This window comes from Marmota marmota, unplaced genomic scaffold (assembly GCF_001458135.2).
Source record: "Marmota marmota marmota unplaced genomic scaffold, marMar, whole genome shotgun sequence".
Classification (NCBI taxonomy): Eukaryota; Metazoa; Chordata; class Mammalia; order Rodentia; family Sciuridae; genus Marmota; species Marmota marmota.
Window position 1 is genome coordinate 10,744,737 of NW_025999869.1, and position 27,589 is coordinate 10,772,325.

At 39.4% G+C, this 27,589-nt stretch overlaps 1 non-coding gene across 1 annotated transcript; it reads right to left on the bottom strand.

Moving 5' to 3' along the window:
- Positions 1-24,301: 24,301 nt before the first annotated feature.
- LOC125610874 lies at positions 24,302-24,437 on the bottom strand. The gene has a single exon (XR_007340923.1). It is a non-coding gene; the product is annotated as a small nucleolar RNA SNORA77 (small nucleolar RNA).
- Between the last annotated feature and the right edge of the window lie 3,152 nt (positions 24,438-27,589).

Sequence of the window (27,589 nt, forward strand, 5' to 3'; positions counted from 1 at the left end):
TAGCCTCTTCATCAAATGGTGCTGGGAAAACTGGAATCCATACGCAGCAAAATGAAATTAAACCTCTATGTCTCACCATTCACAAAACTCAACTTAAGATCAATCAAGGACATAGGAATTAGACCAGAGACCCTGCGACTAATAGAGCAAAAAGGAGGCCCAAGTCTTCATCATGTTGGAGTAGGCCCCGACTTCCTTAACAAGACTTCTAAAGAAATAAAATCAAGAATCAATAAGTGGAATGGATTCAAACTAAAAAGCTTCTTCTCAGCAAAGGAAACAATCACTGATGTGAAGAGAGAACCTACAGTATGGGAGCAAGTTTTTACTACACACCCATCAGATACAGCATTAATCTCCAGGATATATAAAGAACTCAAAAGACTTAGTGCCAAAAAAACAAACAACCCAATCAATAAACGGGCTAAGGAGCTGAACAGACACTTCTCAGGAAATATACAAGAGATCAACAAGTATATGAAAAAGTGTTCAACATCTTTAGTAATTAAAGAAATGCAAATGAAAACTACTCTAAGATTTCGTCTTACCCCAGTCAGAATGGCAGTTATCAAGAATATAAGCAATAATAAGTTTTGGAGAGGATGTGGGGAAAAGGTACAGTCATACATTGCAGGTGGGGCTGCAAATTGGTGCACCCACTTTGGAAAGCAGTGTGGAGATTCCACAGAAAACTTGAAATGGAACCACCATTTGACCCAGCTATCCCTCTCCTCAGTCTATACTCAAAGGACTTAAATCAACATACTGTAGTGACATAGCCATACCAATGCTTACAGCAGCTGAATTCACAATAGCTAAACTGTGGAACCAACCTAGATGTCCATCAATAGACAAAAGGATAAAGAATCTGTGGTATATATACACAATGGAATATTACTCAACATTAAAAGAGAATAGAATTATGGCATTTGCAGGTAAATGGATGGAGTTGGAGAATATTATGCTAATTGAAGTAAGCCAATCCCCCAAAAATAAAAACTAAATATTTTCTCTAATTAGTGGATGCTTATCTATGATGGGGGTGGTGGGCATGGGAAGAATGGAGGAACTTTGGATTGGGCAAAGGAGAGGGTAGGGAGGAGTTATAGGGTTAGGAAAGATGGTAGAGTGAGATGGACATCATCACCCTAGGTACATGTATGACTGTATGAATGGTGCATCTCTACACTGTGTACAACCAGAAAATTGAAATGCTGTGCTCCATTTGTGTATGATGAATTAAAATACATGTACAAATAAGTAGAACAAATAAAAATAATAAAAAAAGAAAATAGGGCATATTGTCCTACCACAGAAAGGAAGGAAATCCTGTCATTTGTACCATCAAGGATAAAACCAGGGATCACTGTGTTAAATAAAATAAGCCAGGCACAGAAAGACAAGTACTGTACAATCTCACTCATACGCACAATCTAAAAAAAGTTGATCTCATAAATGTAGAGAGTAGAACAGTGGTGACCAGAACCAGGGAAGGATGTGGGCGAGGAGAGTGGAGAGAGGATGGTTAACTGTTCAGGAGTTCAGTCGGACGGGAATGACTTCTAATGCTGCATAGCACAGGAAGACAACTACGGTTGACAACAATTAATGGAATGCTTCAAAATAGCCTGTAGGGAGGATTTTTAAAGTTCCCAGGACAAAGAAATGATACATATCTAAGCTCGTAGATGGGGCAGTTACATTGTTAGGATCATTACATGTTGTAGATATATATTGAAAAGTCACAATGCACCCCATACAGATGTGCACATACTATATGTGTCATTGAATAATATAAAATAAGAAAGAAAAAAGAAAGAGTAGTGCCTTACCAAGCCAAGCCCCTTTCCAGGGCTGTTTGTTTATAACACAATGACACTCAGGCAAGCTCTCCTTTCCTGTGGAAGATATAGCTATGGAAGGCTGTTCCTGCTCCAGAGCTCCTCATCTTGTGTTTGGATCCTTGGCCATGCATTGTGGCTCAACTCCTTCCTCTCCTCCCTTCCACTGGTGTTGATCCCCAAAGCACTTCCCAATAAAAATCCTGCATATCAATATACAAACCCAGAGAACCTCACCCGATGTTGAAAGAAAAATTAGGACAGTGGATGGGGCTAGAGGTATAGCTTAGTGGTAGAGAGCACACGCTTAGCATGCTCTGAACCCTGGGTTCAATCCCAGTATGAAAGGAAGAAAGAAATCAAGAAATCAAGGAAGGAAGGAAGGAAGGAAGGAAGGATCTAAATTACCCATGTTCTTTTTTTCAGTGTTATTGTATTTTTATACCTTCATTTTATTTGTTTTTATATTTATGTGGTGCTAAGGATTGAACCCAGTGCCTCACCCATACTAGGCAAGCGCTCTGCCACGGAGCTACAGTCCCAGTCCCCTACGTTCTGATAATAATTGCTGTGAGCCAAATACAAGTGTTTGCCCATATACCATACATCCTTGAGTCCTCCCACTAGGGGCTCATTTTTTCCAAGATATATGACCAGTGACAGAAGAAATGAAAACAGCTGGGAACACTGAGACTCATTCAAGAAAGCTTCTTTCTTCTTTGTGTTATCCAAGACCATACTCTCACCCGGACCATTGCCAGAGCGGGCCCAAACCACTGAGTTCCCTTGCATCTCGGACTTTCAAATTCTTAAATTTGCCCTTTACTTAAAAAAGTCAATGATTTCACCAAGAAAGTTTGATTAGTTTCTTTTACTTTCTATAATGAAGTGCCATCCTTTTTACACTTGAAAGGATCTTTGTAATAATGCAACATTGATCTTTTGAATACAGATGAGCTAACCTAGATAATAGGATTTAGAATGTGAAAAGGCTGGACTTGCAATGATATTTAAGGCTCCAGTGCCATCAAGAGGAATTATGGCACAAAACATCTGTTTCCTGGAGCATTGTCGGGTTCCACCGAAATAAGTGTAGGATCATGTTTCCTTCTGCACATGATTTTTGTTTTGTTCAGCATCCTAAGAGAAGTCAATAGGCTGTGTCCCCAGATGTCAACCACCCTATACAAAACATAAACAAAAACAACAAAGAGAGTGATTTAGCTCTCGGATCTGTCTTCCCCACTCTGCAGCATTAAGCCTCAAAGGTCTAGAACTGGGATTCAAAACTGATCCTAGAAGGCAGTTCTAATAAAACTTTAGACAAAATGGAAAAAGATTCACTCGTACCGTGTTTTCTACCAAGATCCATCAGGAGCTGGGGACATGAAAGTGGACTAAACTCGCTCCAAGCCCTTAGAGAACGGATGAGGGGAGATCAAAGAGTGAAGCTTTGGAAAATGAAGTGGGTTCCATAGAAAACAATACAGTATGGTGCTGGTCTTCCATCTCCCAACTCCTTAGGGAGAAAGAGAGAGGGGCTTTTTGCTAGTCCCACCCTCCAAGAAAGCTGAGCAGCGACATCTTTACTGAAGCCTCACACATAGGAGGCGGCTCCTGCTCAGTCAGGGCGAATGCCATGTCACCTATATATGAGCAATATTAAACTCAATAGAGCAGCGTGAAAAAGAACCATCACAAAAGTCCCAATTCAACAACAAGTATAAGAGGACCAAGACTACTGATCTATTTACAGCCATGTCTGAGATTTCCCATTTTTTTAATTAAGTATAAATCTAGGTTGGAACATGATAATTAATTCACGTATTAAGTGTTAAGTATGAGATACCAAATATAAAATATTTAGAGAACAGAGAGCTCTGTGTGGAATAAATTGATCTAAGAAGCCTTTGGGACTTGGGTTAGATAATAACTGACCATTATTGTTCTCTTATTCTATACCAGGTATATGCATATCATTTAACTCTACAGATTGTACAAAGGGGTAGTTACCCCTGCTAAACAAATGAGAAAAAAGAGGTTGAAAGTTAAGTAACTTACCCAAGAGTGTACCATTGTAAGACAGTGAAATTGGAATATGAACTCAGTTGGGCAGGCCACAAAGCCTGTAATTTTCAACAAATAAATCACACCAAATACTTGACAAAGAGTTAGGATGGATCAGAAAGTCACAGAGCCATGAATGAAGACTTGGCTGCCCAGACAGGCCCACAGGGAAAGGCGAATTGAGAGAAAACCAGTGGAGCAGGGTCCTGGGGGGCAACTAGCAATACAGAGTCTAGCTTGGGGACAAGGTAGGGTGCCAGACCTTGGAATGACAAATCACACCAAAGGAATTAGGATGATACTAAAGAAAACAAAGCAGATGGGATAGTTATAAGACATGGTTTTGGTTACCAGGCAAGACGTAACAACCCAGTTCTGCAGAGCCACAGCGAGGCTGATGGGTGTCCTCATCATATACAGCCCAGGAACAGAATGAGTTCCAGGATCTACAGCCCAGGAACAGAATGAGTTCCAGGGTCTACCTTCTGCTCACTCTGCTGAGGAATTCAGTATATGATGGCCAGAGCTGGATCCTCCAAAACATGTACCATGATGTTCAAACCCATGGAATATTTTAAATGAAAGAAAAATAAAATAAAGAAAGAATAGGAGGGAAGGGAAAGGAAGAGAAGAAAGAAGGGAAACAGGAGGGAGGAGAAAAGGAAGGAAGAAAAGATGAGAGGGAGCGAGGGAGGAAGAGTTTTAAATTCCCAGGTCCAAATAGTTTGAGATACTCTGTACGCAATAGCATCCTTTGAAGGGTTAGTCATGTATATTAGGGTCAAATTTCATTTAAGCAAGCCATCATCTTTCAAACTTCTGTGATCACCAAACCCCACAGGGACCCCTAGGAAGAAATAGTTTGGGGGAAGACAGGGACACAGAAGAACCCTGCCAGACTCTGCAAAAGAAGGGTATCACAGAAGGTGTGGGTGGTCTGAGAGCAAATGGCATAAAGAAGAGCACAGATTAGTCAAGAGTTATGGCTGAGAAGAGTTGCAGATTCCATTTCAAAAAAATAAAACCAGATCACAAAGGAAATGCAAAGCCTGAAAGAACAGAAAGAGAGAAATTTCCTGAACTAACAAATCAACAGCAAAGATGGAAGGACCTAGATGATCTAAGAGCTAAAAATCTGCACAGGGAGAGCAGAACAGGAGGCAGTGGGGAGTTGAGCTCTTTTCAGCTCTCTGACAGTATATAAAGTAAAAGTGCCAGGGTTCTGACATCAGATGTCTTCATTTGAACGTCAGCCTGTCATTTACCCCTTGTGTAACTTTGGGTGCTTAATCTCTCTTCATCCCCTTTCTAGCAAAGGGGAAACTAAATTTTAATGAAATGATATACCTTGCCCAATAGCACATAGGTAGAAAATATCACGGCTAGGACTCAAAGCCAGATATAGCTTCCTCTGGCATTCCTGGCCTGGGCCATATAGTAAAATACCATATCTAAGACTTCAGCCCTTTGAGTTCAGCAATTCCAGGACAAGGAATCCAGTCACTCAAACAATCCTCATGGTCCCCCACTAGTCCCTCTGGGTCTCTGTCCCCTTATTAGTAAGCTAAAAGCATTACCTTTGCTCACCACCCCCCCAGGAAAGATTTTATTGGAATATAAAGTTACATAAGATCTGTGCTGTTGTTAAAAATTCACCAAACTCCACCTTTAGGCAACATATTTTTTATTCCAAGTGCTAGTTGATCTTACAGTTATTTTATTTCAAAGTAACAGATACACTCGAGTGTAACAGTGGGAACTGTTAGGTAACTCAGCCCCCACCAGCACTTAGAGATGTCTTGTTGGCCTCTATTCTTTGCGCAGCTGGTTTAGCACCTTCCTGCACTGCAGCAATTACCCAAGGTCAGCAATTGTCAATTTCCATTTTGAGTCACCTCACTGTAAGGGGGAAGCTGCATTCCAGAACAAAGGGCTTTTTTTTTTCCTCATTTCCCCATTTCCCAAATTTAAACCCCTGGAGACCTGAGGTAAGCAGCCCAGCTATTCAACAGAGAGAGCCCTGGTCTCCATCCCAGTCATAGCTACTGGGTTATCCATAGCCAGCAGCTGTCACAGCTTCTGGTAGCCAAAGCCCCAGAATCAGTACCTGTAGAGGTGAATCTGAGCCTGGGCTTTGACTTGTAAACAGAAGCTTTGAGAGAACAAAGTTGTGAGTTTGTCTCCACTAAAGCAAACTTTCTCTGCTGTTTGCTTTGGGCATTTTGCTGATGTATCCACAGAACAAGAATGGATTTCCTGTCTGTTCCTGCAGCCTCCTCTAGCCATGCTCAGCTCTGACACCACCTTGAGGCTGGAAAGTAGGTGTGAGGAGACACCCAGGTCAGAACTCAGGATCCAAAGGCAATTCCTCTCCCACTCCCACTTCTTTAACCCTTTCTTCCCCAGCCTACTCAGCCAATGGATCTGCAAATTGCCAAAGCAGTTCTAGTTGGGAGGCTCATAAAGCAGCGACCTGAAAACCCATTGCTCCTTAGAGGAAGGTACAAAAAAGCCAGGGCATAGCCCATCTCTCAATGTGTGCTCCGCATCCTGGTAAACAGTGTGACCCTAGGAGGATGATTATGAAGTTAAATGAGGCTAGTGAGGTGCAAGGTCAACCTGAAGCCAGCCTACCAGCTAAGGAGCTCTCCCAGGTGCTGAAATCCAAACTCCAGCCGGGCCGGGCAATGTTTCCAAATGCCAGGCACACAGGTCTACATTCAAGCTCATTTTTCTTCAGACATGTTGCTCTAACACTATATCTTTCATTTGTTCTACTTCGAGGCAGGCATGAGTATTAAACTCTCATTTCCTTTTGTTATTGTGACAAAAACCATACAAAGGCAATTACAAAGGCTCCTCCCTTTGTGTCAAGGAAACAAAAGGGGGACTTGTGTATATGTGGTGACGACATAAAGCCACAAGGAAGGAGGTGACCTGGCTGTTACCAGGGGACTATCAGGCTAGCAATACCACAGTGTCTAGTGTTTCAGAATCTGGATCTTTAATGAGAGCTCTTTGCATTTAAGTGTCGACAACTCATTTTTAGAAAAACTGTACAGATCAATATAACATGACAAACCAAAAATGCCTAGAGAACAGTGCTAAAACTGCCCACCTTTATCCTGAAAGCTGTGTCTCAACCCACCTTTGGAAGAGTGAACCGATTAGCTTTAAGACCTGCAGAAAGCACAGGGGGACAAAAGACATGAGAAACCTGGACTGGGGCCATCTGTGAAAGGGGCCACTTCGGAGTTCCTAGGATCATGGGTTTAAGAAAGAACACCCAGTTCCTTTCTCAGAGAAAGCTTGTTGAATGCAGAAGAAGATTACATGCAAGGATTTCCTGGGAACAACAAGATTGAGTCATATCTAAAGGGTACTAGATGGTTTGGGGGAAGGATGGGTTTATGCATTATCTTTGTGACATTTCCAATTAAATGTAAAATCAGCAGAACATCTTCTGTCAGGGTCACAAGTTATACTGAACACTCGCCTCAGCTTGTTAGCACACCAGTCCCTCAAAACAGCAAAAAGGAGGATAAATCAACTGTCTTTGCTACCTTTATCAGCATAAACAAAGAGATAAAAATACGGTATAAAATTTTAACTATCTTTCCCCATCCTACCTGCAAATTTGAAATTCCCCTGTGCTTCAATAAAGGAAAAATACATCCAATGAAGTCTAACAAATGTGCCATCTGTTCAGAAAGCAGGAGACGGGCATTTTTTTTCATGTGACACCACTGCCCTCCTGTGTTCAGAAATAATAATGCAGCTACTTTCCAAAGAAGCTCTGAAGATTATATGACCAAAAACAACACTCTTCACAAATACAAATCATTTATAACATAAAGCAGTATATGAAGAAACTTTCATTTTAAATAACACAAATATCACTTGTAATAAAACCTATTCAAATCATACACTGGATGCTGAGCTTCATTCCACACTGAGTTTTCTCATAGAAGGGAGAGATCATTAGAAAACTGCTGGATATGGATTGGAGATGCAGCATAGTGGTCTAGCATGAGCAAATCCCTGGGTTCAATCATCAACAACACAACACACCATGGTGGCAAGATAATCCCAGAGATTATTCCTGGATAGGCATTCTCTGAAGGGCTCTCAGGAACTCAGTGGTTCAACAGAGCACAAAGAAAAATTTCCCCATCAAGGAGAAGCAGATAGAATGGTAGCTAACAACATAATTTTTTTTGTTATTTTTAGTTGAAGATGGACACAATATCTTTAGTTTGTTTATTTATTTATTTATTTGTATATGGTGCTGAGGATTGAACCCACATGCAAGGCATGCACTCTACACTGAGCCACAAACCCAGCCTCTCTACATCAATTATATCTCTTGTTTCTCCTCCCCAACCCCAACTATAGAGTGACTCAGGCAATGAACACAATTTCAAATGGAGTGTCTATTGACAAAAATAAGGTACCACGCTCATTCAGGATCAAAATGCTTCCAATCCAATTTACCTGTAAAATGGGGGAAATTCCATCTATTTAATCCTTGCAATCACCCTATGGAAAGTTAAGATGTAATAAAAATTTATTCTCTTGGGTACCTAAATTTTCCCAAGATTGGCCAAAACCTGTAAGCTATATCATAATATTGCAGTTTGAACTGAAGTGCAAATGTTTGATTTAAATTCCATGGACATGATTGTTCATGTGTTAATCTGAAACCTTAGTGATTAACCTCAGCTTGTGTCAATCAACACATTTTGCAAAGTTGCTTCCCCTAAGGGTCAAAAACAGGCCATCTGGTCAGAAAAGAAAGGACTCTTTGACCTCTCTGCAGGGGAGCCTGACATAGCTCCAGGTCTGTGACCAGTACCAGGTCATGCAAGGTGCTAACCAGATGAACCTAACGCCCTCCTGGGCTGCTGGCTTCTGTGGCGAGGCCCAGCCCCACTCTCTGCACTTCCCCTGTCCTGCCACAAAGGGGAATAGAGCCCTCTGCCCCACTGGTGGAGAGAGAGAATCATAGCTCACTTTGTTTTATAGATATCAGTATGTTGGCTGTTCTGTGTGAAGATTCACATCAAAGGTGAACATTTTGAAAGAGGGGACACAGGGTCTGAGGAAATAGGCTTTGGCATCGGACACACCTAAATTGAAGCCTCACCTCTCCCAGTTATTAGCTGTATGATTTCAGCAAATTAATCCAAGTCTGAGCTTTCACCCAATCTGCATAATGCCCCAATTCCTTGAGCTAAAACGAGAATGAGCACATGCTTGCCGTGATTTTAGCACGGCCCCTGGCCCATGACACATGCTAGAGGATGATAAGAGTGCTGCCACGGAAAATAATTAAAGCCAGTTCGAAGGCCGGGTCATGTTTGCCTGGGATGAGCAGAGTCTCCAGGCAGGAAAGCTCCTGCATGTGATTTCGACTTGGAGACCGTGAGGGATGCACACTCCCCAATGTCAAGACCAAAGGGCAGGATTGGGAGTCAGAGAGCCTGACAACATGACCCCTAGCCATTTGTCGAACATTTACTTCTTCCCTCGGAAACTGTCAGGGCCATGATGGATGTTTCCTTTCCTTTCTGAGCCACCCGAGTGGCTGGCCTGATGAGGGTGAATGGCAAAGGGATGGCTCCTCACAAAAGGAAGGCTTTCCCACCAAGTGACTGGTCTTGTCTATTAACACCAGGGTCATCAGCCCTTCCCTGGAGTGTTGTAAAGGTGGTCCCCCTAGGACTGCTGAAAAGCAAGCCCATGACCTTTATTTCTTTACTGTCAAGAACTGGGAAGATAGGTTAAGCTTCCAATCCCCAGTCTCCCTTCAAACTAGTGTCCATTTCCTGTTTAGTATTCCAGGCCCTGGTATAGACCCATTTCTGACAGAAATTTTGATCCTTGAACCCTTATCACCTTTATTATGAGCCTCAGGCACAACCATTCTGAACAATCCACTATTCCTTCCAATCACTACACTTCCACTTTTTTCTCAACATTTTTAGTTGTAGATGGACACAATACTTTTATTTTATTTATTTTTATGTGTTGCTGAGGATCGAACTCAGTGTCTCACACATGCTAGGCAAGCGCTCTACCACTGAGCCACAACTCCAGCCCTCTGCTTCCACTTTTGGTTTTGTTTGAGGTTTTTTTTCCATTTTCACTTGCCTTGACTGCATTCTTTTCCCCTTCTAAAACCTGACATGGCCTAAGGCCCCATTCTTAATCTGGAGTTCTTTTTCAGATAGCTTTATTGTGATATAATTTAGATATCATAAAATTCACTGTCGTTAAGTGTATAAATAAATGAATTCTAGGAAAATTACAGAGTACAATCATCACCATGATCTAATTTTAGAATATGTACTGCAACTTCATATTCCCACCCCCAAGACTCTGAACATTTCACACGGAATCATTTCAAGTGGAAGTATAAACTGCATGTACTTTTGTGTCAGTGGACTCTATCCTATTATCTATCCTGGAACCTTGGACATTATGTTGGACAGCTCAGGCCCACACACCCCCTGCTCTGGCTCCTGGCCTGTTGGAGAGGGTGTCTGCACTTCTTGACAACTCTTTAAGTACTCTCCACTTGCAAGCTGCTGGTCTTAGCCTGGGAATACAGTGTTCAGCAAATCTAGACAAAGTCTCTTCCTCACAGTGCTATACAAGTGTTTATGTCATCTAAATAAATTTAAAACTAGCAATGTCATATGTTCTATAAAAGGGAGAAAAAAAACAATTTTAACCTGAGTTAGCTTAATGCAATTTAAAATATTTCCCTGTTATCAAGAGAGTTAGTATCTTCATCATTATCCAAAGTACATGTATGAAGACTCAAATTGGGTGTCAACCTACTTTATATACAAACAGAGATATGAAAAATTGTGGTATATATGTGTAATAAGAATTGTAATGCAAAAAAAGTACATGTATAAAGACATGAATTGGCGTGAACATACTTTATACAAAGATATGAAAAATAGTGCTCTATATGTGTAATAAGAATTGTAATACATTCCGCTGTCATGTATTTAAAAAAATAAAATCAATTAAAAAATTTAAAAAGAGAGTTAGTATCTTGAAAATATTTTCTAATGAAAATTAAAATAATATTGTTTTTGCTAAAAGTATGATATGATATTCAGGATAATTCGTATGAAAATCCCAACTTCCATTTTTTGGAAAAATTGACAAGCTAATCCTAGTATTCATATGGAAATACAAGGACATAGAGAATTGGAACCTTCATAAACTGCTGCACATCATTCACAGAGACGTAAAATGGTGTCGCCACTGCGGCAAACAGTTTATTAGCTCCTCAAAATGTTTAGCATAGAGTTACCATGAGCATAGAGATACCAGCAATTCCACTACTTGGTATATACCTGTTAGTACTGAAAACACATGTCACATGAAAACTTGTACACAGATATTCATACCAACTTCACTGATAGTAGCTTAATGTTAGAAACACCCCGAATGGCAACCCAACTGATAAATTGATTAGCAAAATATGATATGTCCATACAACAAAATATTATTCAGTCATAAAAAGGAAGGTAGTACTGATACATGCCACAACATAGCCAAACCTTGAAAATATTTTGTTAAATGAAACGAGTCAAAGAAGACCACTGATTGTATGGTTCCATTTGTATAAAATGTCCAAAATAAACAAATCCACAGATGCATAAAGTAGGCTAATGATTGCCTAGGGCTCGGGATGAAAAGTGATAGTTTCTTTGGGGACCAATGGAAATATTCTAGAATTAGATAATGATAATAATCTCACAGCATTATAAGTAGACTAACAAAAGCTACATTGAGTTGGAGATTTTAAAAGGGTATGCAAGTCATCTCTTAACAAAAAATAAGGAAGGCTTGTCTATTTGTGAACTCAATTCAGTGAAGAAGGGCATGGGGAGAGAGCGTGCTGTGCACCCCCTTCCTCTCCTGTGACTACAGCTAAGCTCTGGACTCTCAGCCCAGCCCCCTCTTCCAGGTTCTGCTACGTGATGCACCCACTGGGACTTCATGCCTCACATTTCTCACTAGAGGGAGACTGGGAGGCAGGAAAAAGGAGAGTTCCACTTTCAACTTACTTCTTATTCTGTCAGTGTCCCCCCAGGAATGACACTGAGTCCCAGAAGTGCCACCACAGCAATGGCACTGGGTCCCAAAGCACAGCTGGCTCTGCTCCCAGCCCCCAGCTTCTGCCAGCACCCACAGGACCATTCCCATGATGCTCCTCTGGAAGGCACCAGAACATCCAGGCAGTGCTTCCTCCTCAGAGGTCCACCCAACCCAGATTCACCCCGGTCACATCCTTTGTTTCTCATTCCTAAGTTCTTGCTTCCCACAGTTACTGTTTCTTGATACCTCAGTATTCCCTTCTCGTTCTTTTAGCAATCTAACCATGTAAGCATTCTCCCATGCTGAATTTCTTATGTTGAAATATTTGTATGGTTTCTTTTGCCTAATTGCATCCTGACTGATAAAAGGGGCCATATATTTATCACATATATATGTATGTGTGTGTATATATACATATCACATTATTCTAATATTTTAAAATTCATATTGTAATATTACCTATCATTTTTCTTTATATAATGGGATACTGTGTCATGGCATAACCTGCTTCATATTATAGGCATCTTTATCAATGCACTTCCACATCATTTTGTATACAGCTCATATATCCTTTTTATGGTAATTGGATTCATTGCCTCCTCTCACATGATGTTGTTCATTGCTCTAAATTTGTCTAAAGTTATTGGTCTGTTGAGGAACTTTAATTGCTCTGAATTCTAATTAAAGTCATTTATTTATTGAGCACCTACTCTCTGAAAACATTATACTGAATATTTGGGGGATATAATGATAAGTTAGACATGGTCTTGCACCAGAGGAGTTGGAATTTATTGGGGAGAGATGAGACAAAGCTGAAACTATTCAACTGAATTTTCCCAAACGTTTCCAATTTTAAGTAATCTGTCCTTTTCTCTCAAATACACTAATTCTCAAGCTCAGATTTTTGTTTTTGAAGACAAGGTCACAATAATCACAGATCTCCATTCAGTTGCTTTCAAGCAAGTCTTTATCCTGCTGCTCATCTGCCCCATAAAAAGGGGGAATTCTATTAATAGTTCATAATGGCTTTGAGATAAAAAGACATTCTGAGAGTACATGTAAGTTTGATTCCTTCCAGATAAAATGGTTATAGTTCCAAATTTATATAAGACTTACCAAGATACAAGACTTACCAAGCTGGAAAAGAAATAGTAATATAATTGTACCAAACCGCATGCTGGTATTCAGGGAATTTTCTGAACCATACTCATCTTTGATTCTGCTAAAACATCAACAGGCTCCCATTGGAGTACCAAAAGTCACTTTCTTAAAGTCACTTTCTTAGACATCCTTACAAGGTCATTTTTTCTTGGTGAAGATTTTACTCAAGAGTAAGATACCAATCCTACATTTCATTTACAACTGAAAGAAGCCCACGGGCTCAGAATGATTTTTTAAGAATATTTTCTTTAAATAAGTTCTCTTCATAAGCCCATAATGAATTCAAAAAGGAAAGAGTGGAATTAAATAAACATACTGGTCTCACGAAAGTTTCTAGACACCTAGACAGACACCAATTCATTATTTTGAAATGTGATGATAAAAAGGGGAAAAAAAAGGTCAGCATATGCTACACCTTTCTAAGAGGTAAATGAATTTTAGTGAAATGAAAATAGTCTTAGTGAAAAAAAAAAAAAGTTCTTCTATCCAAAAGTATTCCAGCCAATAAATGTAGAAGAAATAATAGAAATCAAAAATCATCATTTCTTAAACATTAACAAAATCACCAATCCAAGCAATGGTCTTTGATTTAATTTTGTGGTACTTCTATAACAAGCTACGTACAACTGGGAGGCCTGGAACAGCAGAAATGTATTCTCTCCTGAGAATTTCAGAACATTCCAGAAATGTTCTGAAAGCTGGAAGTCCAAAATCAAGGTATCAGCAGGATTGGGCTCCCTCTGAGAGTCTAGACAGAATCCTTCCTTGTCTCTTTCTTGCTTCTGTTGATAGCCCTGTCAGTCCTTGGTGTTCCTCATATTTTCTTATTTATAAAGATACCAATCAGGTGCCAGGCACGGTAATCCCAGATACTCTGGAAGCTGTGGCAAGAGGATCACAATGTCAAGGCTGGCCTGGAAAATTTAGTGAGAGACTATCTTAAAATAAATTTTTTTAAAAAGGTCAGGGGATATAAAACTCAGTGCCCAAGACCCTGGGTTCAATCCCTAGTAGCACAAAAATAAATAAATAAGTAGAACTACCAGTCATGTTGGACTTAGGCCCATTGTAATGACCTCATTTAAACTTGATTATCTCTGCAAAGACTTCATTTCCAAATAAAGATTACTTTCATAGGCACCAGGATTTAGAGTTTCAACCTGTCTTTTTGGAGGATATAATTCAACTCAAAGATTAAAAAGATTATTGAAAGTTATGGGAAATCTTACATGAAGGAATAAAATCATGACCACCTTAGAATCACTAAGCTAAACAAGCTTATTTATTAGACAAAGGAATGAAGCATAAACTATATGACCCCACTATAACAAATAAAATAATGAACAAATGTGGAAAATAGTGTGCCTTTATTTCTCTCTTCTACTCATAAAGAACACTGGACATGAGTGGGTAAGTCAAACTGCACCATGGGGAAGCGCCAGCCAAGTACAGCATGTGGAATGTTCTGTGGGACAATTACCTTGTTTCTTTAATAAGCAAAGACATATGGGGAAAAAAGGAACAGGAAATGTTCCGGGGGAATTAAAAAAGGAGTTAAAAGAGAGCCAAGATTTAAGAATCAAAAAGCAATAAGCAGAACAAATTTGGAAGTCAATTTAATAAAGAGAAAATCATTTGGATAAAAAGTTTATAATAATCAAAGCTATGTTCATATGCATTGAGTATTAGATAATATTAAGGACATTTTCTTACTTACCTAAAGTCTTATTTTAAAAACATGTTTCTTTGTGAGATTCTGAAGTACTTAATGTTTTGCTAAAAGACATACATCATTTACTTTTAAGTGTTACACACACGCACACACACACATACACACACATCCTGTGTTGCATGAGTGAGTAAAGAAATGAATGACTCAGGGCTCCTAGGCCTCCCACCTGTGGGTTGGTTCACTCTACTTTGGATGTCAGAAGACCACGTTCAGTTGAGATCAGTATTTCAGAAACAGATTCAATTACTGAAAATGTCATAGCTCTTTTGGACCATTTGGTACTGACGTTGTAACAGGAATGAGGATGAGAACAAGTAAAAAAGAAGTCACCTTCTTAGCACCTATTTAGGTGTCAGAACTCATGATGGCACACTAACAACTGTTGTCTCAGCCAATCCTGAAGACATCCACATGAGATAAGGATTGCTTCAATTTCCATTTTGCAAGTGGAGAAATTGTGGCTTGGGGAAATGGAGTGACTTGCCCAGTGTCACAAGACAGGACTAGGTGTTTTAGTCAGCTTTTTTATCGGGGTGTCCAAAAGACCTGAAAAGAACATTATAGAAGAGGAAATGTTTATTTTGGCTCATGGTTTCAGAGGTTCGATTCATGGTTGGCCAACTCCATAGATCTGGGCCCAAGGAGAGGCAGAACAGCATGGCAGAAGTATATGGAAGAGGAAAGCAGCTCAGATCATGGCCACTAAGAATCAGAGAGAGGACTGTGCTTACCAAAGACAAAATACAAATCCCAAAGGCATGCCCCAATGATAGTTCCTCCAGCTACACCCTACCTGCCTACAGGTACCACAAAATTAATCTATAGTGGACTAATCCACTAATTGGGTTACAATTCTCATATTCTAACCATTTTACCTCTACAAATTTAGGGGATACCTCATATCTAAACTATAACACTGAGTAGAAATCTCGCTCCCTCTGGAACTTGTAAGAATAGTGTGGAAAGATAAACGGGGAGGGGGGCTTCTTAATCAATAGTATGCATCATCAACAAGGGAATAAAAGCATAACACAAAGTATTGGGAGACTTTCAATGAAATTCAGCAGATAGAATATACGTTTCATATCCTCTCCATCCTGAAGCCTCACTGTATCTATAGTAAAGGAATTTAAAAAGAAAAAGGCCTATACTCATAAGGACAAAGGGGTAATTGATCTAGAAAACCTGGGGAAACAGACTCCTAAACTGGCAGTAGGGAGAGCCAAAGAGCAACCCATTGACACATCCAAGCCCCAAATGCACACGTGTCTGTGGCCTTGGATACCTTAAGGAGAATAGAGAAAGAGTGGCATGAAAACACTAGAAAATTGACAGGCTGTTTTGTAATCAGTTAGGTACAGACTACCTCCTCCACTAGGCCCAGAGAGCCAGTGAGAGTCAGACCTAGTCCCAGGCAGGCATCTTCCACCAAAGGCAGAGGCTGAAAGTTTACACAGCAAAACTTGAGGCCGCCTCCCACATCCCTCCTCCTCCACCTCAACCCAGGTTGCTGGCACCTTGAATAAGTCCTCCAAGCAGAACACTGCCACAGACTTCTCTAGGGAATCAGGTCAGCCACAGGAAAAGCCTCACTATATTTAGGGTAGCCTGGTGAGATAGCTAGAGAAGTCACCTGTAGTGACACTCACAGTTGACAATCCCTCCCTTCACTCAGGTTCCGGTTTTGTTGTACTGTGACATTCAGGACAAAGCAAAACCAGGAAGACTGGAAAATCAATGGTCACCAGGAGCTAGGAGGGAAGAAGGATGGGAAGGATAGAGAAGAGTTCAGAGGCTGAGCACGGCAGCACCTATAATCCCAGTGGCTCAGGAGGCTGGGGCAGGAGGATTGCAGGTTCAAAGCCAGCCTCAGAAAAAGTGAAGTGCTAAGCAACTCAGTGAGACCCTGTCTCTAAATAAAATACAATATGGGGCTGGGGATGTGGCTCAGTGGTTGAGTGACCATGAGTTCAATCCCTAGTATCAAAAAAGAGAGAGAGAAAGAGAGTCCAGTGGATTTTTAGGGCAGTGAAACCATTCTTAATGATACTAGATTGGTGGATACATGTTATTATACATTTGTCAAAACCCAAAGAATGCGCAATGCCAAAAGTGAAACTTAATGTAAACTTTGGTGATAATCATTATCATTTACAGTGATAACAACATCTCAGTGTAAGTTTATTAATTGTAGTGATCACATCTTCTTGGTGCCCATCCATAGCGGGAGAAGCTACATGTGTGAGGGTAAAGAGACATGGGAGAGCTCTGTATTTTCTGCTGTTTTACTATGAACCTAAAACTGCCCTAAAAATATCCATTTAAAAAAAATGAGCAGACATTCAAGGATGACCAGACACTTAAGGAAATCTACATGAAAGAGGAAAACAAGCAAATAAATAAAACACACTTGTATTTGCATATGTAATAGGAAGAAAAATGAAAAATTCAAATTAAACATTTTCATTGGCATCCTCAGCAAACTATGAGAATTTTTCATTAAAAAAAATGGGTCACTTTTAATTTAAAACCAATAAATAAAATTACTAAAAACAGAAATAAAAACATAAACAGAAGGGTGGAAAGATAAAGTTTAGAAAATCTCCCAGAAACAAGAGAAAGAAGACAAAGAAATGCAGAGAGAGAGAGAGAGAGAGAGAGAGAGAGAGAGAGAAAGGAAGATAAGAAAATTAGAAGACCCATTCAAAAGAAAACTAAAATTTATGTCTTATATTATTCTCTAAAACAAAAGGCCATAAGTTTCCATATGGAGAGGGCTTATCAAATAGCAAGCAAAATGAATGAAAAGGGAATTTAACCAAAGGCCTCTCTTACTGTCTACCAGAACACAAACTCCACGGGGCAATAAAAATTACTTTAGCATTGAGGAATTTATTAGAAACACCCTGATTTCTAAACACCCTTCTTTAGTAACACGCGCTAAAGCATATTCCAGGGCTGAGGCAGGAAAAGTCAAAATGAACAGAGAATGTGCTAGATCAGAAAGTTTGGAAGTGTTTAAGACACATCATGGCCATACCAAAATAAAAATAAAGCCAGCCTGAAGGCGTCCCACTGACCAAATCTGGGTAACAATTTAATTATTAAAAAAAAAAAATGAGAGTCAAAAATTGATCATCAAATTTAACTATGATAGTAATGTATTTTAAACAAGTGAATGAAACAATCCATGAACCCATACTGGTATTAACAAATAAGCAAATAATTAAATGAGGAACAATGAAAAGATCTTCCTAAGGTAGAATGCCAGCTAACAAACACAGATGAATCACGGAGTTAGAAAATCACCATTCTGCAGCCTTCAAAAAAGAGAGGCTGGGTCTGGGGTTATGGCTCAGTGGTAGAGCGCTCACCTAGCGCCGTGCAAGGCCCTGGATTGATCCTCAGCACCACATAAAAATAAATAAAATAAAGGTATTGTGTCCACCTACAACTAAAAAATAAGACATTAAAAAAAAAAGAGATGCTAAAATGATATTGGAAGGTCACGGAGAAATGGGGTGTTTACATAATTTGAGAGTACTTCCTAACAAAGTATCAATAACATGGAGAAAATAACCTCCCTGTGGAGAAATCTTGCAGATACCCTTTAACTTTCACTAAGGGATCAAAGATAACATCACCAGTAACACAAAAAAATAGCTACCCAGCTTCTCCTGATGGTGTGTACTGACAAAGGCAAACGTGATTTGGTATCTCACCAAAAAAAATGCATAAATTGAATCTAATTGTGAGGAAGCACTGGATAAACACAGACAGAGGCACATTCTTCAAAATAGATGCTTAAACAACACTGACATCAAGAAAGAAAAAGAAAGAGCGGTTAACTAAGTTTTAAATAAAGACACATGAGAACTAAATGCAATGAAATATCTCACTGGATCCTGCCCCCCTTTCCCCAAATCATAAAGAATATTACTGGAAAACTTGTGAAAATTTGACCAGAGACTGGGTTACATAGGAATATTTTATCTATGTTAAATTTCCTGATTTTGATCATAGTACCATGAAAACATCTTTGTTCCCAGGAAACATACTGTTTGCTTATGGGGTATAGGTGGAAGAGGTTTATAACTTACTCTTAAGTAATTCAGGGGGAAACCATGTTTAAAGATATAAAATTGAGGAAGCAAATCACACAAAATTTTCACCATCGGTGATTTTGACTACATGGGAGTTCTTTGTATTATTCTTGCAAATATTTTGGGAAGTTTGTGATTTCATCAAAATAAAAAATTACCCACCTCCCAAAAAAGATGTGTATGGAATTGATGGAAGGGTCAGGAGAGAGAAAGGGTTGCAGTGTGAGATGGCTAGGGATTCTGAGATGGGCTTTTAACCCTGGAGAATTGTTTTAAAGACTCTGGCCTGGCCTCTGGATTCTTCTCTATCCTTCCCTCCCTTCTTCCCTCCTAGCTCCTGGTGACCATCCATCTCTCCAGTCTTCCTGGTTTTGCTTTGTCTTGAATGTCACTGTACAACAAAACTGGAACCTGAATGAAGGGAGGGATTGTCAACTGTGAGTGTCGCTGCAGGGTGACTTCTCTATGAAAGGGTCTATCAAAGAACGTTGTTTTAAAGACACCTTTCTGGGGAATGCTCCTATTCAACATTGGCTTGCTCATAATCCCATAAACAATTTAGTCTGTCAAAGAACTACCCCAGCCCCAGTTGGAAATACCCAATTCTCAGAAAATCAACATTTTGATTCTCATATGTTAGGACATGCCAAGTGTGTTGAAAGCAGTGGAAAAGAGTAAGACCCACAATCTAAGAAGCCAAGAAGAGGGATGTGCTTGAATACACTGTGGTCCAGCCATGTCTTGAACCACATGCCTTCCTAAAAGGCATTTCTAAAGTTATCCATTTTCATGGGTAAATGTTCATGATAGTGTGTTGAGTGACATCAAGTGCAGAGAAACCGATACACAGGAATCAGCCTTGTGTATGTTTGTGATCCACATTAATTACAGCATGTAGGAAATCCGGTAAGAATTTTCCTTTGATCTGTACATGACACGCTAATTTCTAAGAATGGAGGATAACAATAGCTGTTTTTCAGTGACTTCCAAGTACCTAATATGTGGCCAATACTCTATTAATTCATTATTAAAACAAAGAGTGAATTTAAAAGCCCAAATGTTTACAATGGTTATTTCTACCTGGTAAGATTGTGAGCTTATTTTTCTTTGTGTGTATGATTTTCTTTTTCTTTGTTTTCTTTTCTCCCTGTGTTCTGCAATGAGCAGCTAGAAGCTTTCTTTAAAACAAAAATAATAATAATGAGAAAGACCACCTCACGTTTCTGGCTTGAGAAGCATCATCAAGCTTCTGAACAGGGAGCAAGTGTCCTGTGTCAATATGATAGTCAGATCTGAGGCTCCGTCAGAACTTCTGAAAGTTCTCATTTCAGTTTATCATTTCCTTCCCTGTCTGTTTAAAGGACAGACCATGGAAAGTTTTCACACTTGGGACAATCTCTTCCAGAAAGATCCCATGCAAGTTTCCTCAGAATTGGTCCAAGCATTTTTTTTAACCCATAAAAATTTGATCATGCCACATTAAGGAAATATATTCTGCAATCATCAGACTAACCAGGTTTTGAACTTGGACTTCCTAACTCCTTTTCCATAGATAGGGCTAAAAGCTATATTTTCTTCTAATATAGGAACACTCATAATGCATGCCAGTTCTCACTTTACTCTGACTTTGTTTTTCAGAGGAAATATTTATATATTTTTCTGATTACCAAATGAAAGTAGAGTGTAATGAAAATATGCAAAAGCCATCTGGGCCTATCAAACCAATCCTAGATATCATTATCATTCCTTTTAAGCTTGTGTAGGTTTGAATTACAGAAAAAAAAAATGATGAGAAAATCCTCGGCAATGTTTAGCTATGATGCTTATAAACATATAAGAGATCATGGAGATTTCATCTTTAGCATTAACAGAAAAGAACTTCATTGGAAAGCAAACTGTTTCAGTGTTCTCTCACCTTACCAGAAAGTCACACTTAAATTTATTTCTGAAAACATCAGTCTTTGATGACCTCACGGAGCCAGACTACTAGCTAAGTAGAAGTTCTATCTATGAATAGTCATTTGAAGTCCAATGAGGTACCAGAGCCACTTTTTGGACACTTTTTCTGTTCATATGTTGCCACAGAGCATATACTAGTAGGATCTGTCCCTTTCTCTTGAGATCTAAAGGTCCAGCTTTTGCCACAATTCGAAGACAGTGCGCCTGTGCCTCTTGAAGGGCAGGCTTTGGGTGGCCTCTTTTATTGATTTGCTTGACCCCAGAAATACACAGTAAATAGCATCTGTTCAACTTGAAAGGCAAAATTAAACTCCTGATATTATCTAACCCAATCTAAACCCTTCATTGATTTAGAACAAATAAAGAAAAAAGAAGTAACAACAAAAGGAAAAAAAAACATAAAAACAATAGGTAGTCAATGGCAAGGACATTGTGAATGAAATGATCCACTTTAGAAAATAGGCCTGGTCATCAAATTAAAAGCCTTTTGCACAGCAAAGGAAAAAATAATGTGAAGAAAGAGCCTATTGAATGGGAGAAAATCTTTGCCAGCTACTTCCTCCAACAGGTAATTAATACTCAGAATATATAAAGAACTCAAAAAACTTAACACCAAAAATAATAATAATACTCTAATCATAGGAAAGCAAACTGTTTCAGTCCTCTCTAACATGACCAGAAAGTCACAATGAGCTAAATAGACATTTTCTCAAAAGAAAAAATATAAATCACAAACAAATATGTGAAAAAAAATTCCAACATCCTTAGCAGTCAGGGAAATGCAAATCAAAACTACACTGAGATTTCATCTCACTCTAGTTAGAATGACAATCATCAAAAATGTAAATAGCAATAAATTCTGGCAAGAATGTAGGGAAAAGGACTACATTCATACATTGTTGGCGGGACTGCGAGTTAGTACGACTATTTTGGAAAGCAGTATGGAAATTCCTCAAAAGACTAGGACTGGAACCACAATATGACTCAGCTATCTCACTTCTTAATAATTTATCCAAAAGAAAAAAAAAAATCAGCATACTGCAGTGACACAGGCCTACCAATGTTCATAGCAGCACAATTCACAACAGCCAAGTGCCCATCAACAAATGCATGGATAAAGAAAATGTGGTCTACACAGACAATGGAGTTTTACTCAGCCAGAAAGAGTGAACTTGTGTCGTTTGCTGGTAAGTGGATAGAACTGAAGAACATCATGAAGAGTGAAATACAAATCAAGGGTCAAATGTTTTCTCTTATATGCAGAAGCTAGAAAATGAGAGGGGAGAACAAAGGGGACTCATGAAAATAGAAGGGAGACCAATAGAGGAATGGGATCAAGAGGGAGAAGGGAGAGGAGAACATAGGAAAGTATTGGGGAACAAGATCTACTAAATTATGAAGTGTCCGCATATAAATAGATCACAATTACATTGATAATGCGCTAATTAAAATAATAATAGTCATATTAATAGTAGTAGAACAGAGATCACTAGAGTAGAACAAGTGGACCAGTGGGAGGAAGAAGAGGAGGAAAAGGGAGAATACTGGGAAAGGAGATTGACCAAATGGTGTTATGTGCATGTATGAATATGGCATAATGAATCCCACTACTAGCTAACCTCCCAATAAAAAATAAAAGAAAAAAATAGAACTTGTATCCTCCATCCAATTTAAAAATTGTCATGCATCAAGCTATCATCAGCCTCTTGATATGTTCCATAAGAGGGGAAGATCATCAGGGTCTAATCAAGAAGTGCTACCTGTCAGAGGGTAGGGGTCCTTGAGCTGCCATGCCTGACCTCTCAGCCCTCTGCTCTGACATTGTGGGAATTACAGGGTTTGCAATAGGACAAATGTCCTTCTAATTAATAGTAATAAATCTAGACCTATGTACCTTTACATAGGTCTTCTTATCAGTATTTCACATTATATTATATATTTTTTTTTACTTGGATATTGCTCAGGGGCTTCTCCAAAATGGAACCCATGAAAGACAGGACTTGTGACTCAGGCACCACCTTTTATTAATATATACTGAATTAATTAATTATGAAGTTCTTGGGGTTGGGATTTTTGTTGTATTTGCTTTCAGTAAACCTCTAAGGATTAAATGAAAATTTAAGTGGTTTTTAAACTCAGTAGAATTCAAAAAGAGAGACAAAGACTGCACCATGCTGCAACTCAAAATTAGACCACAGGACTGACCACATTTACTGTCCTCATGTCATATCCTCTACTCTTTGGAGATAGCATGGGTTAATGAAAGCATATTCCTTCTTAGTGGGTTGGGGTTGTGGCTCAGTGGTAGAGCACTCGCCCAGCACATGTGAGGCCCTGGGTTCAATCCTCAGGGCCGTATAAAAATGAATGAGTGGAATAAAAGTATTGTGTCAAACTACAACTAAAAAATAAGTATTTTTAAAAATTTCTTTTTAGTAATTAAATCATTTAAGAAAACAAACAAAAGCAAGTTTACCTCTTAACTTAGTGTCTTAATCTCCCTAGGACACCACCAACAGCAACTTGGCTCTTCCTATTGCCCTCAGATCCTGATCCATTTCTTGCCCTTTAGACTACTCTTCTCAAATGTACTTATTACAGTCTTTCCTTGATGTCTCCATTCATCCAGTATGGATCTCTGTGCTCCTTGCAGGTGCCAAAGTCCAGTGCCTGTCACAGGTAGTATAACAGGAGTTCACTGGATGCTTTGCCTATGTCCCCTGTGGCTTTGAAACTTACACTATTTTTCTTTTTCCCAATCTTCTTTTCCCTTTCTCCTTCCTGATCTTCTTTTCCCTGATCTTCTCCTTCCTGATCTCTCCTCCCTAATCTCATTTCTCTGAATCACCCCTTATAAAAACCCCTGTTCCTGTTGATGGAGAGAATCACAGCCTTTGGGACAGGAGTCCCATATGTTTTTCCTTTGCTTGCAAAGCAATAAACCATCTTTTTTTCCTTTTTTCTCAAAACCGTGTCCTCGTTATTAGATTGGCATGGGGACAAGGACAGAGCTTTCAGCAACAGTAGGATCAAGTCCTTGATGGGACCTTATAGCTACAGAGAAACTGAGGATCTACTGAAAACCAGGTATCTCTTGACAGCTCCTGGCTTATCAATGCCTCCACACAGAGTTGCCTCAAAGATAATGTGTTAATCTCAAAGTTCAATGTGCTGCGTGGCTTGGGGAGAAGTTTCCGGAGGACACCCTCTCAAACTAAACAAAACAAACAAGATGTATCTAAGGCAATGGTTACATGATTTTCCAAGACCTTGATCTCAAGATTCTGTTTTGCTGCATAATGTTTTGTTTTCTTTTCTGTGTCCCTGGGTAGGTACACCACCCCAACAGGTCAAGGCAGCCACAGTAAACTGGAATGTTTCTCTGGCAGACAGAAAAATGATAGGTCATCATTAATATGCACACTGAATAGCTTTCAAAAGCAATTCTGCTACAAACGGTGCACACATCACACTGCTTTCAAACTTTATGTAATTACACCATGCAGATACTGAGATCTAAATTTTACCCCATCTCTGATTGAAATGAAGTCAGGATGTTGGCCTCTAGCTGGCTGTAAAAAGGTCAAAGTGATGAAGTAGCTTTTCTCAGCATTTGGGATTTAAATCCCAATTTCTCCTTCTAGGAATGTGACTGCAATCTCACCTGGGAACTTCAGGCAGTGCTGTTTTACATTTATAGCTTATTTTGCTCAGTAATTATTCACAAAGTGTTTTATAGGGTCTATTTGGTCTCCCCAGTTTGATCATAAACTCCTGGGGTAGTTAGCAACCTTTTAAAAATTAAAAGAACCCACGGAAAGAGAGAAATGCTTAGTGCAGTGCTGTTTACAGAAGTGCACCCAAGGTCACGGGTGCTAGTTTTCTGCTCTCTCATTCAGCTCTGAATCTGGAGAATTACTCTTTTCAAATTGACCCCCAGGAGTACTAATTTGAGGTGGAGGATATTAACTTTTTAAAGTAAGGAAAGCTTATAAAAGTTGAGTATCTCTTAACCAAAAGGTTGGGGGCCAAAAGTTTTTTTCAGATTTGGGATATTTGCATAAACAGGATGAGATATTTTGGGAATGGGATTCAATTCTAAGCACAACATTCTTTGTTTCACAGACCCCCTTTTATACATAGCCTGGACGTTGATTTGTATAATATTTTTAGTGCAACCGTCAGGTGTGGAAGTGTCTTCTTATGGCACCATGTCTACATTCAAAAAAAAGCTTCAGATTTGGGAGCATTTCAGATTTCAGATTAGGCATGACTATTTTGTATTTTATAATCAGGGGAAGGGTTGTTTAAATACAATTGTTCTCAAATGTGATCTGCAACAAGCGTAATTAAGAAAGAAAGAAAACTAGTCAAAAATGCAAATGCTCATCCAGGCATGGTGGCACATGCCTATAATCCCAGGGAGGCTGAGGCAGGAGGATCTTGAGTTTAAAGCCAGCTCCTGGCTTATCAGTGCCTACACACAGAGTTGCCTCTTAGTGAGGCAACTTAGTTGCAATTTAGTGAGGCCCTAAGCAATTCAGTGAGAACCTGTCTCTAAATAAAATATTTTAAAAGGGCTGGGGATGTGGCTTAGTGGTTAAGCTGGGTTCACACCCCTGTACAAAAAAAAAAAAAAACTCTCCCAAACTTACTGAATCAGAAATGCTGGGGATGAAGCCCAGCTATATGGGATCAACATTTCTCCAGGTAATTGCAATGCAGGTTAATGTTTATGAATAGGTTGGAGGTGACCCAGGAAATCTATTCTGTTTTTACTCTAGAAACTGAAAGCAAAACAAAATATATGTGGAAGACTAAAAATAGTAAAGCTACCCTGTAATCAAGGTTTACAATTTGCTTACTAGAAACACTGATTTTAAACTGTGAGGTGTGCATGAAACGTGAGCACATTCCCCTGTATACTCACAGAAAAGAAATCAAAAGAAATGTGGCCCAAAAATCAATAAACTATTTCTGATGCATTTTACAAAGTGTCTTACATAATTTGGACTCATGGAGTCTCCTAACTTCCCTGAAACGAAGACTAAGTATGATTATCTTCCTAATACATAGGTAGAAATATGAACTTCAGAGATGAACTGGGGGACCTCACATGAACACCAAAATCTGCCCGCCTTCAGTATTCCCTTCCCATCCCCAAAGAATATTTCCTTCTTTTATTAAGAGAAATTAATTCCCCTGTCCTCTCACTCTGCTTTGCATAGATTTGGGTCACTGATACTTTCCAAGAGCCCCTTGCTAATGTGCTTGTTGTCTGCAGACCTTTTCCTTCACTTGCAAATTAACAGCTTGTCTCATATTAGACAGATGGACGGATGCACCTGGCTAGATGGAGCTGTAGGTGGATAAACAGATTAAAGAGCTCAGTGGCTGGAGTGCTCGCCGCTGGCCAGACATAATTAAGAAAGGCGGAGTTTGTAAGTTCCACTGGAGCATCAGTGAGGAAAGTCCCAGTCGACTGATATCCTAAAGCTGCTTCATTTTCTAAATTTTGAGACACATTTGCTGCCATACTGGAGGAATGTTGACACTCTGCTGCTGAGAGAACAAGTTCAGCTCTTTCCCTATGATGATCCTTCAAATCAATGCTTCTCAGAGTGTATTTGTTGGTCACCTGTCTCAGAATCATCTGGATGTTTATGAAAAATTCAGACTTCTGAACCACTTTCAGGACCCACTAATTTGGGTTACTCTTGTTTGTTTGTTTGTGATGGTAATGGGGACCAGGAATATGCATCATTTAATAACCTGCCTTTAAAATGGAACTACTGAGTAAGTATCCTTAGGTATATAGAATTTCTAAGATCATCCAAAAAGACTGCAGAAATCCACACACATTCTGTGAACAATAACTCTGATTATGTCTTTCAATCAATCAAATCCCCCAAACCCCCAAACTCTAGATAGAGCAAAGAGTCTGTGACTGAAGCCAGGAAGGCTCTGTCCCAGAAGCCTCCTGAAACACTTGCTGGAAACACAAATTTTCAGCCTCAGCTCAGTGCTACCCAAACTCCATGGCCTGGGTACTTAGGGATGATTCTGCAAGCTGAAAGTTCAGGAACACTGCTGCAGACCCAGGTTGCACACACTTTTATGCAAAGTGAGTCATCTGCCAAAATGCAAATTATTTTGAGAAGTTTAAGAATTAAGTGATATTGTCCCAAAGGACATTGATGTTACTAATTCATAGACTACACTTCAAGTATCCAAACTCTAGGTTAATCTTTGACCGAATATAATGAATGTCATGGGCTGAAGTGGCTGGTTACTAAACATACTGTAGGCATAGTTGTGTAGATGCTGAGATCCCTCCACTGGCTTTGAGTTTTAAGTACGAAGGATACATTCATGCAGATTGGCCCATACTCCATCTTCCAAAACCCTGACAAGTGAGATTATATAGTTTTATGGGCCTGGGAAAGGAAACTAAAAGTGGCTGAGCTGGGAGCAAAGTCTGCCTTTTGCCCAATGTACAAATATGTCAGTTACCAGCTATTAGGCTCTGTTCCAAACTGACAGTAAGGGACACTGTGCTATGTGGACATGTCTGCTCCCAGCTCTGCCAACTAGGGGCATGT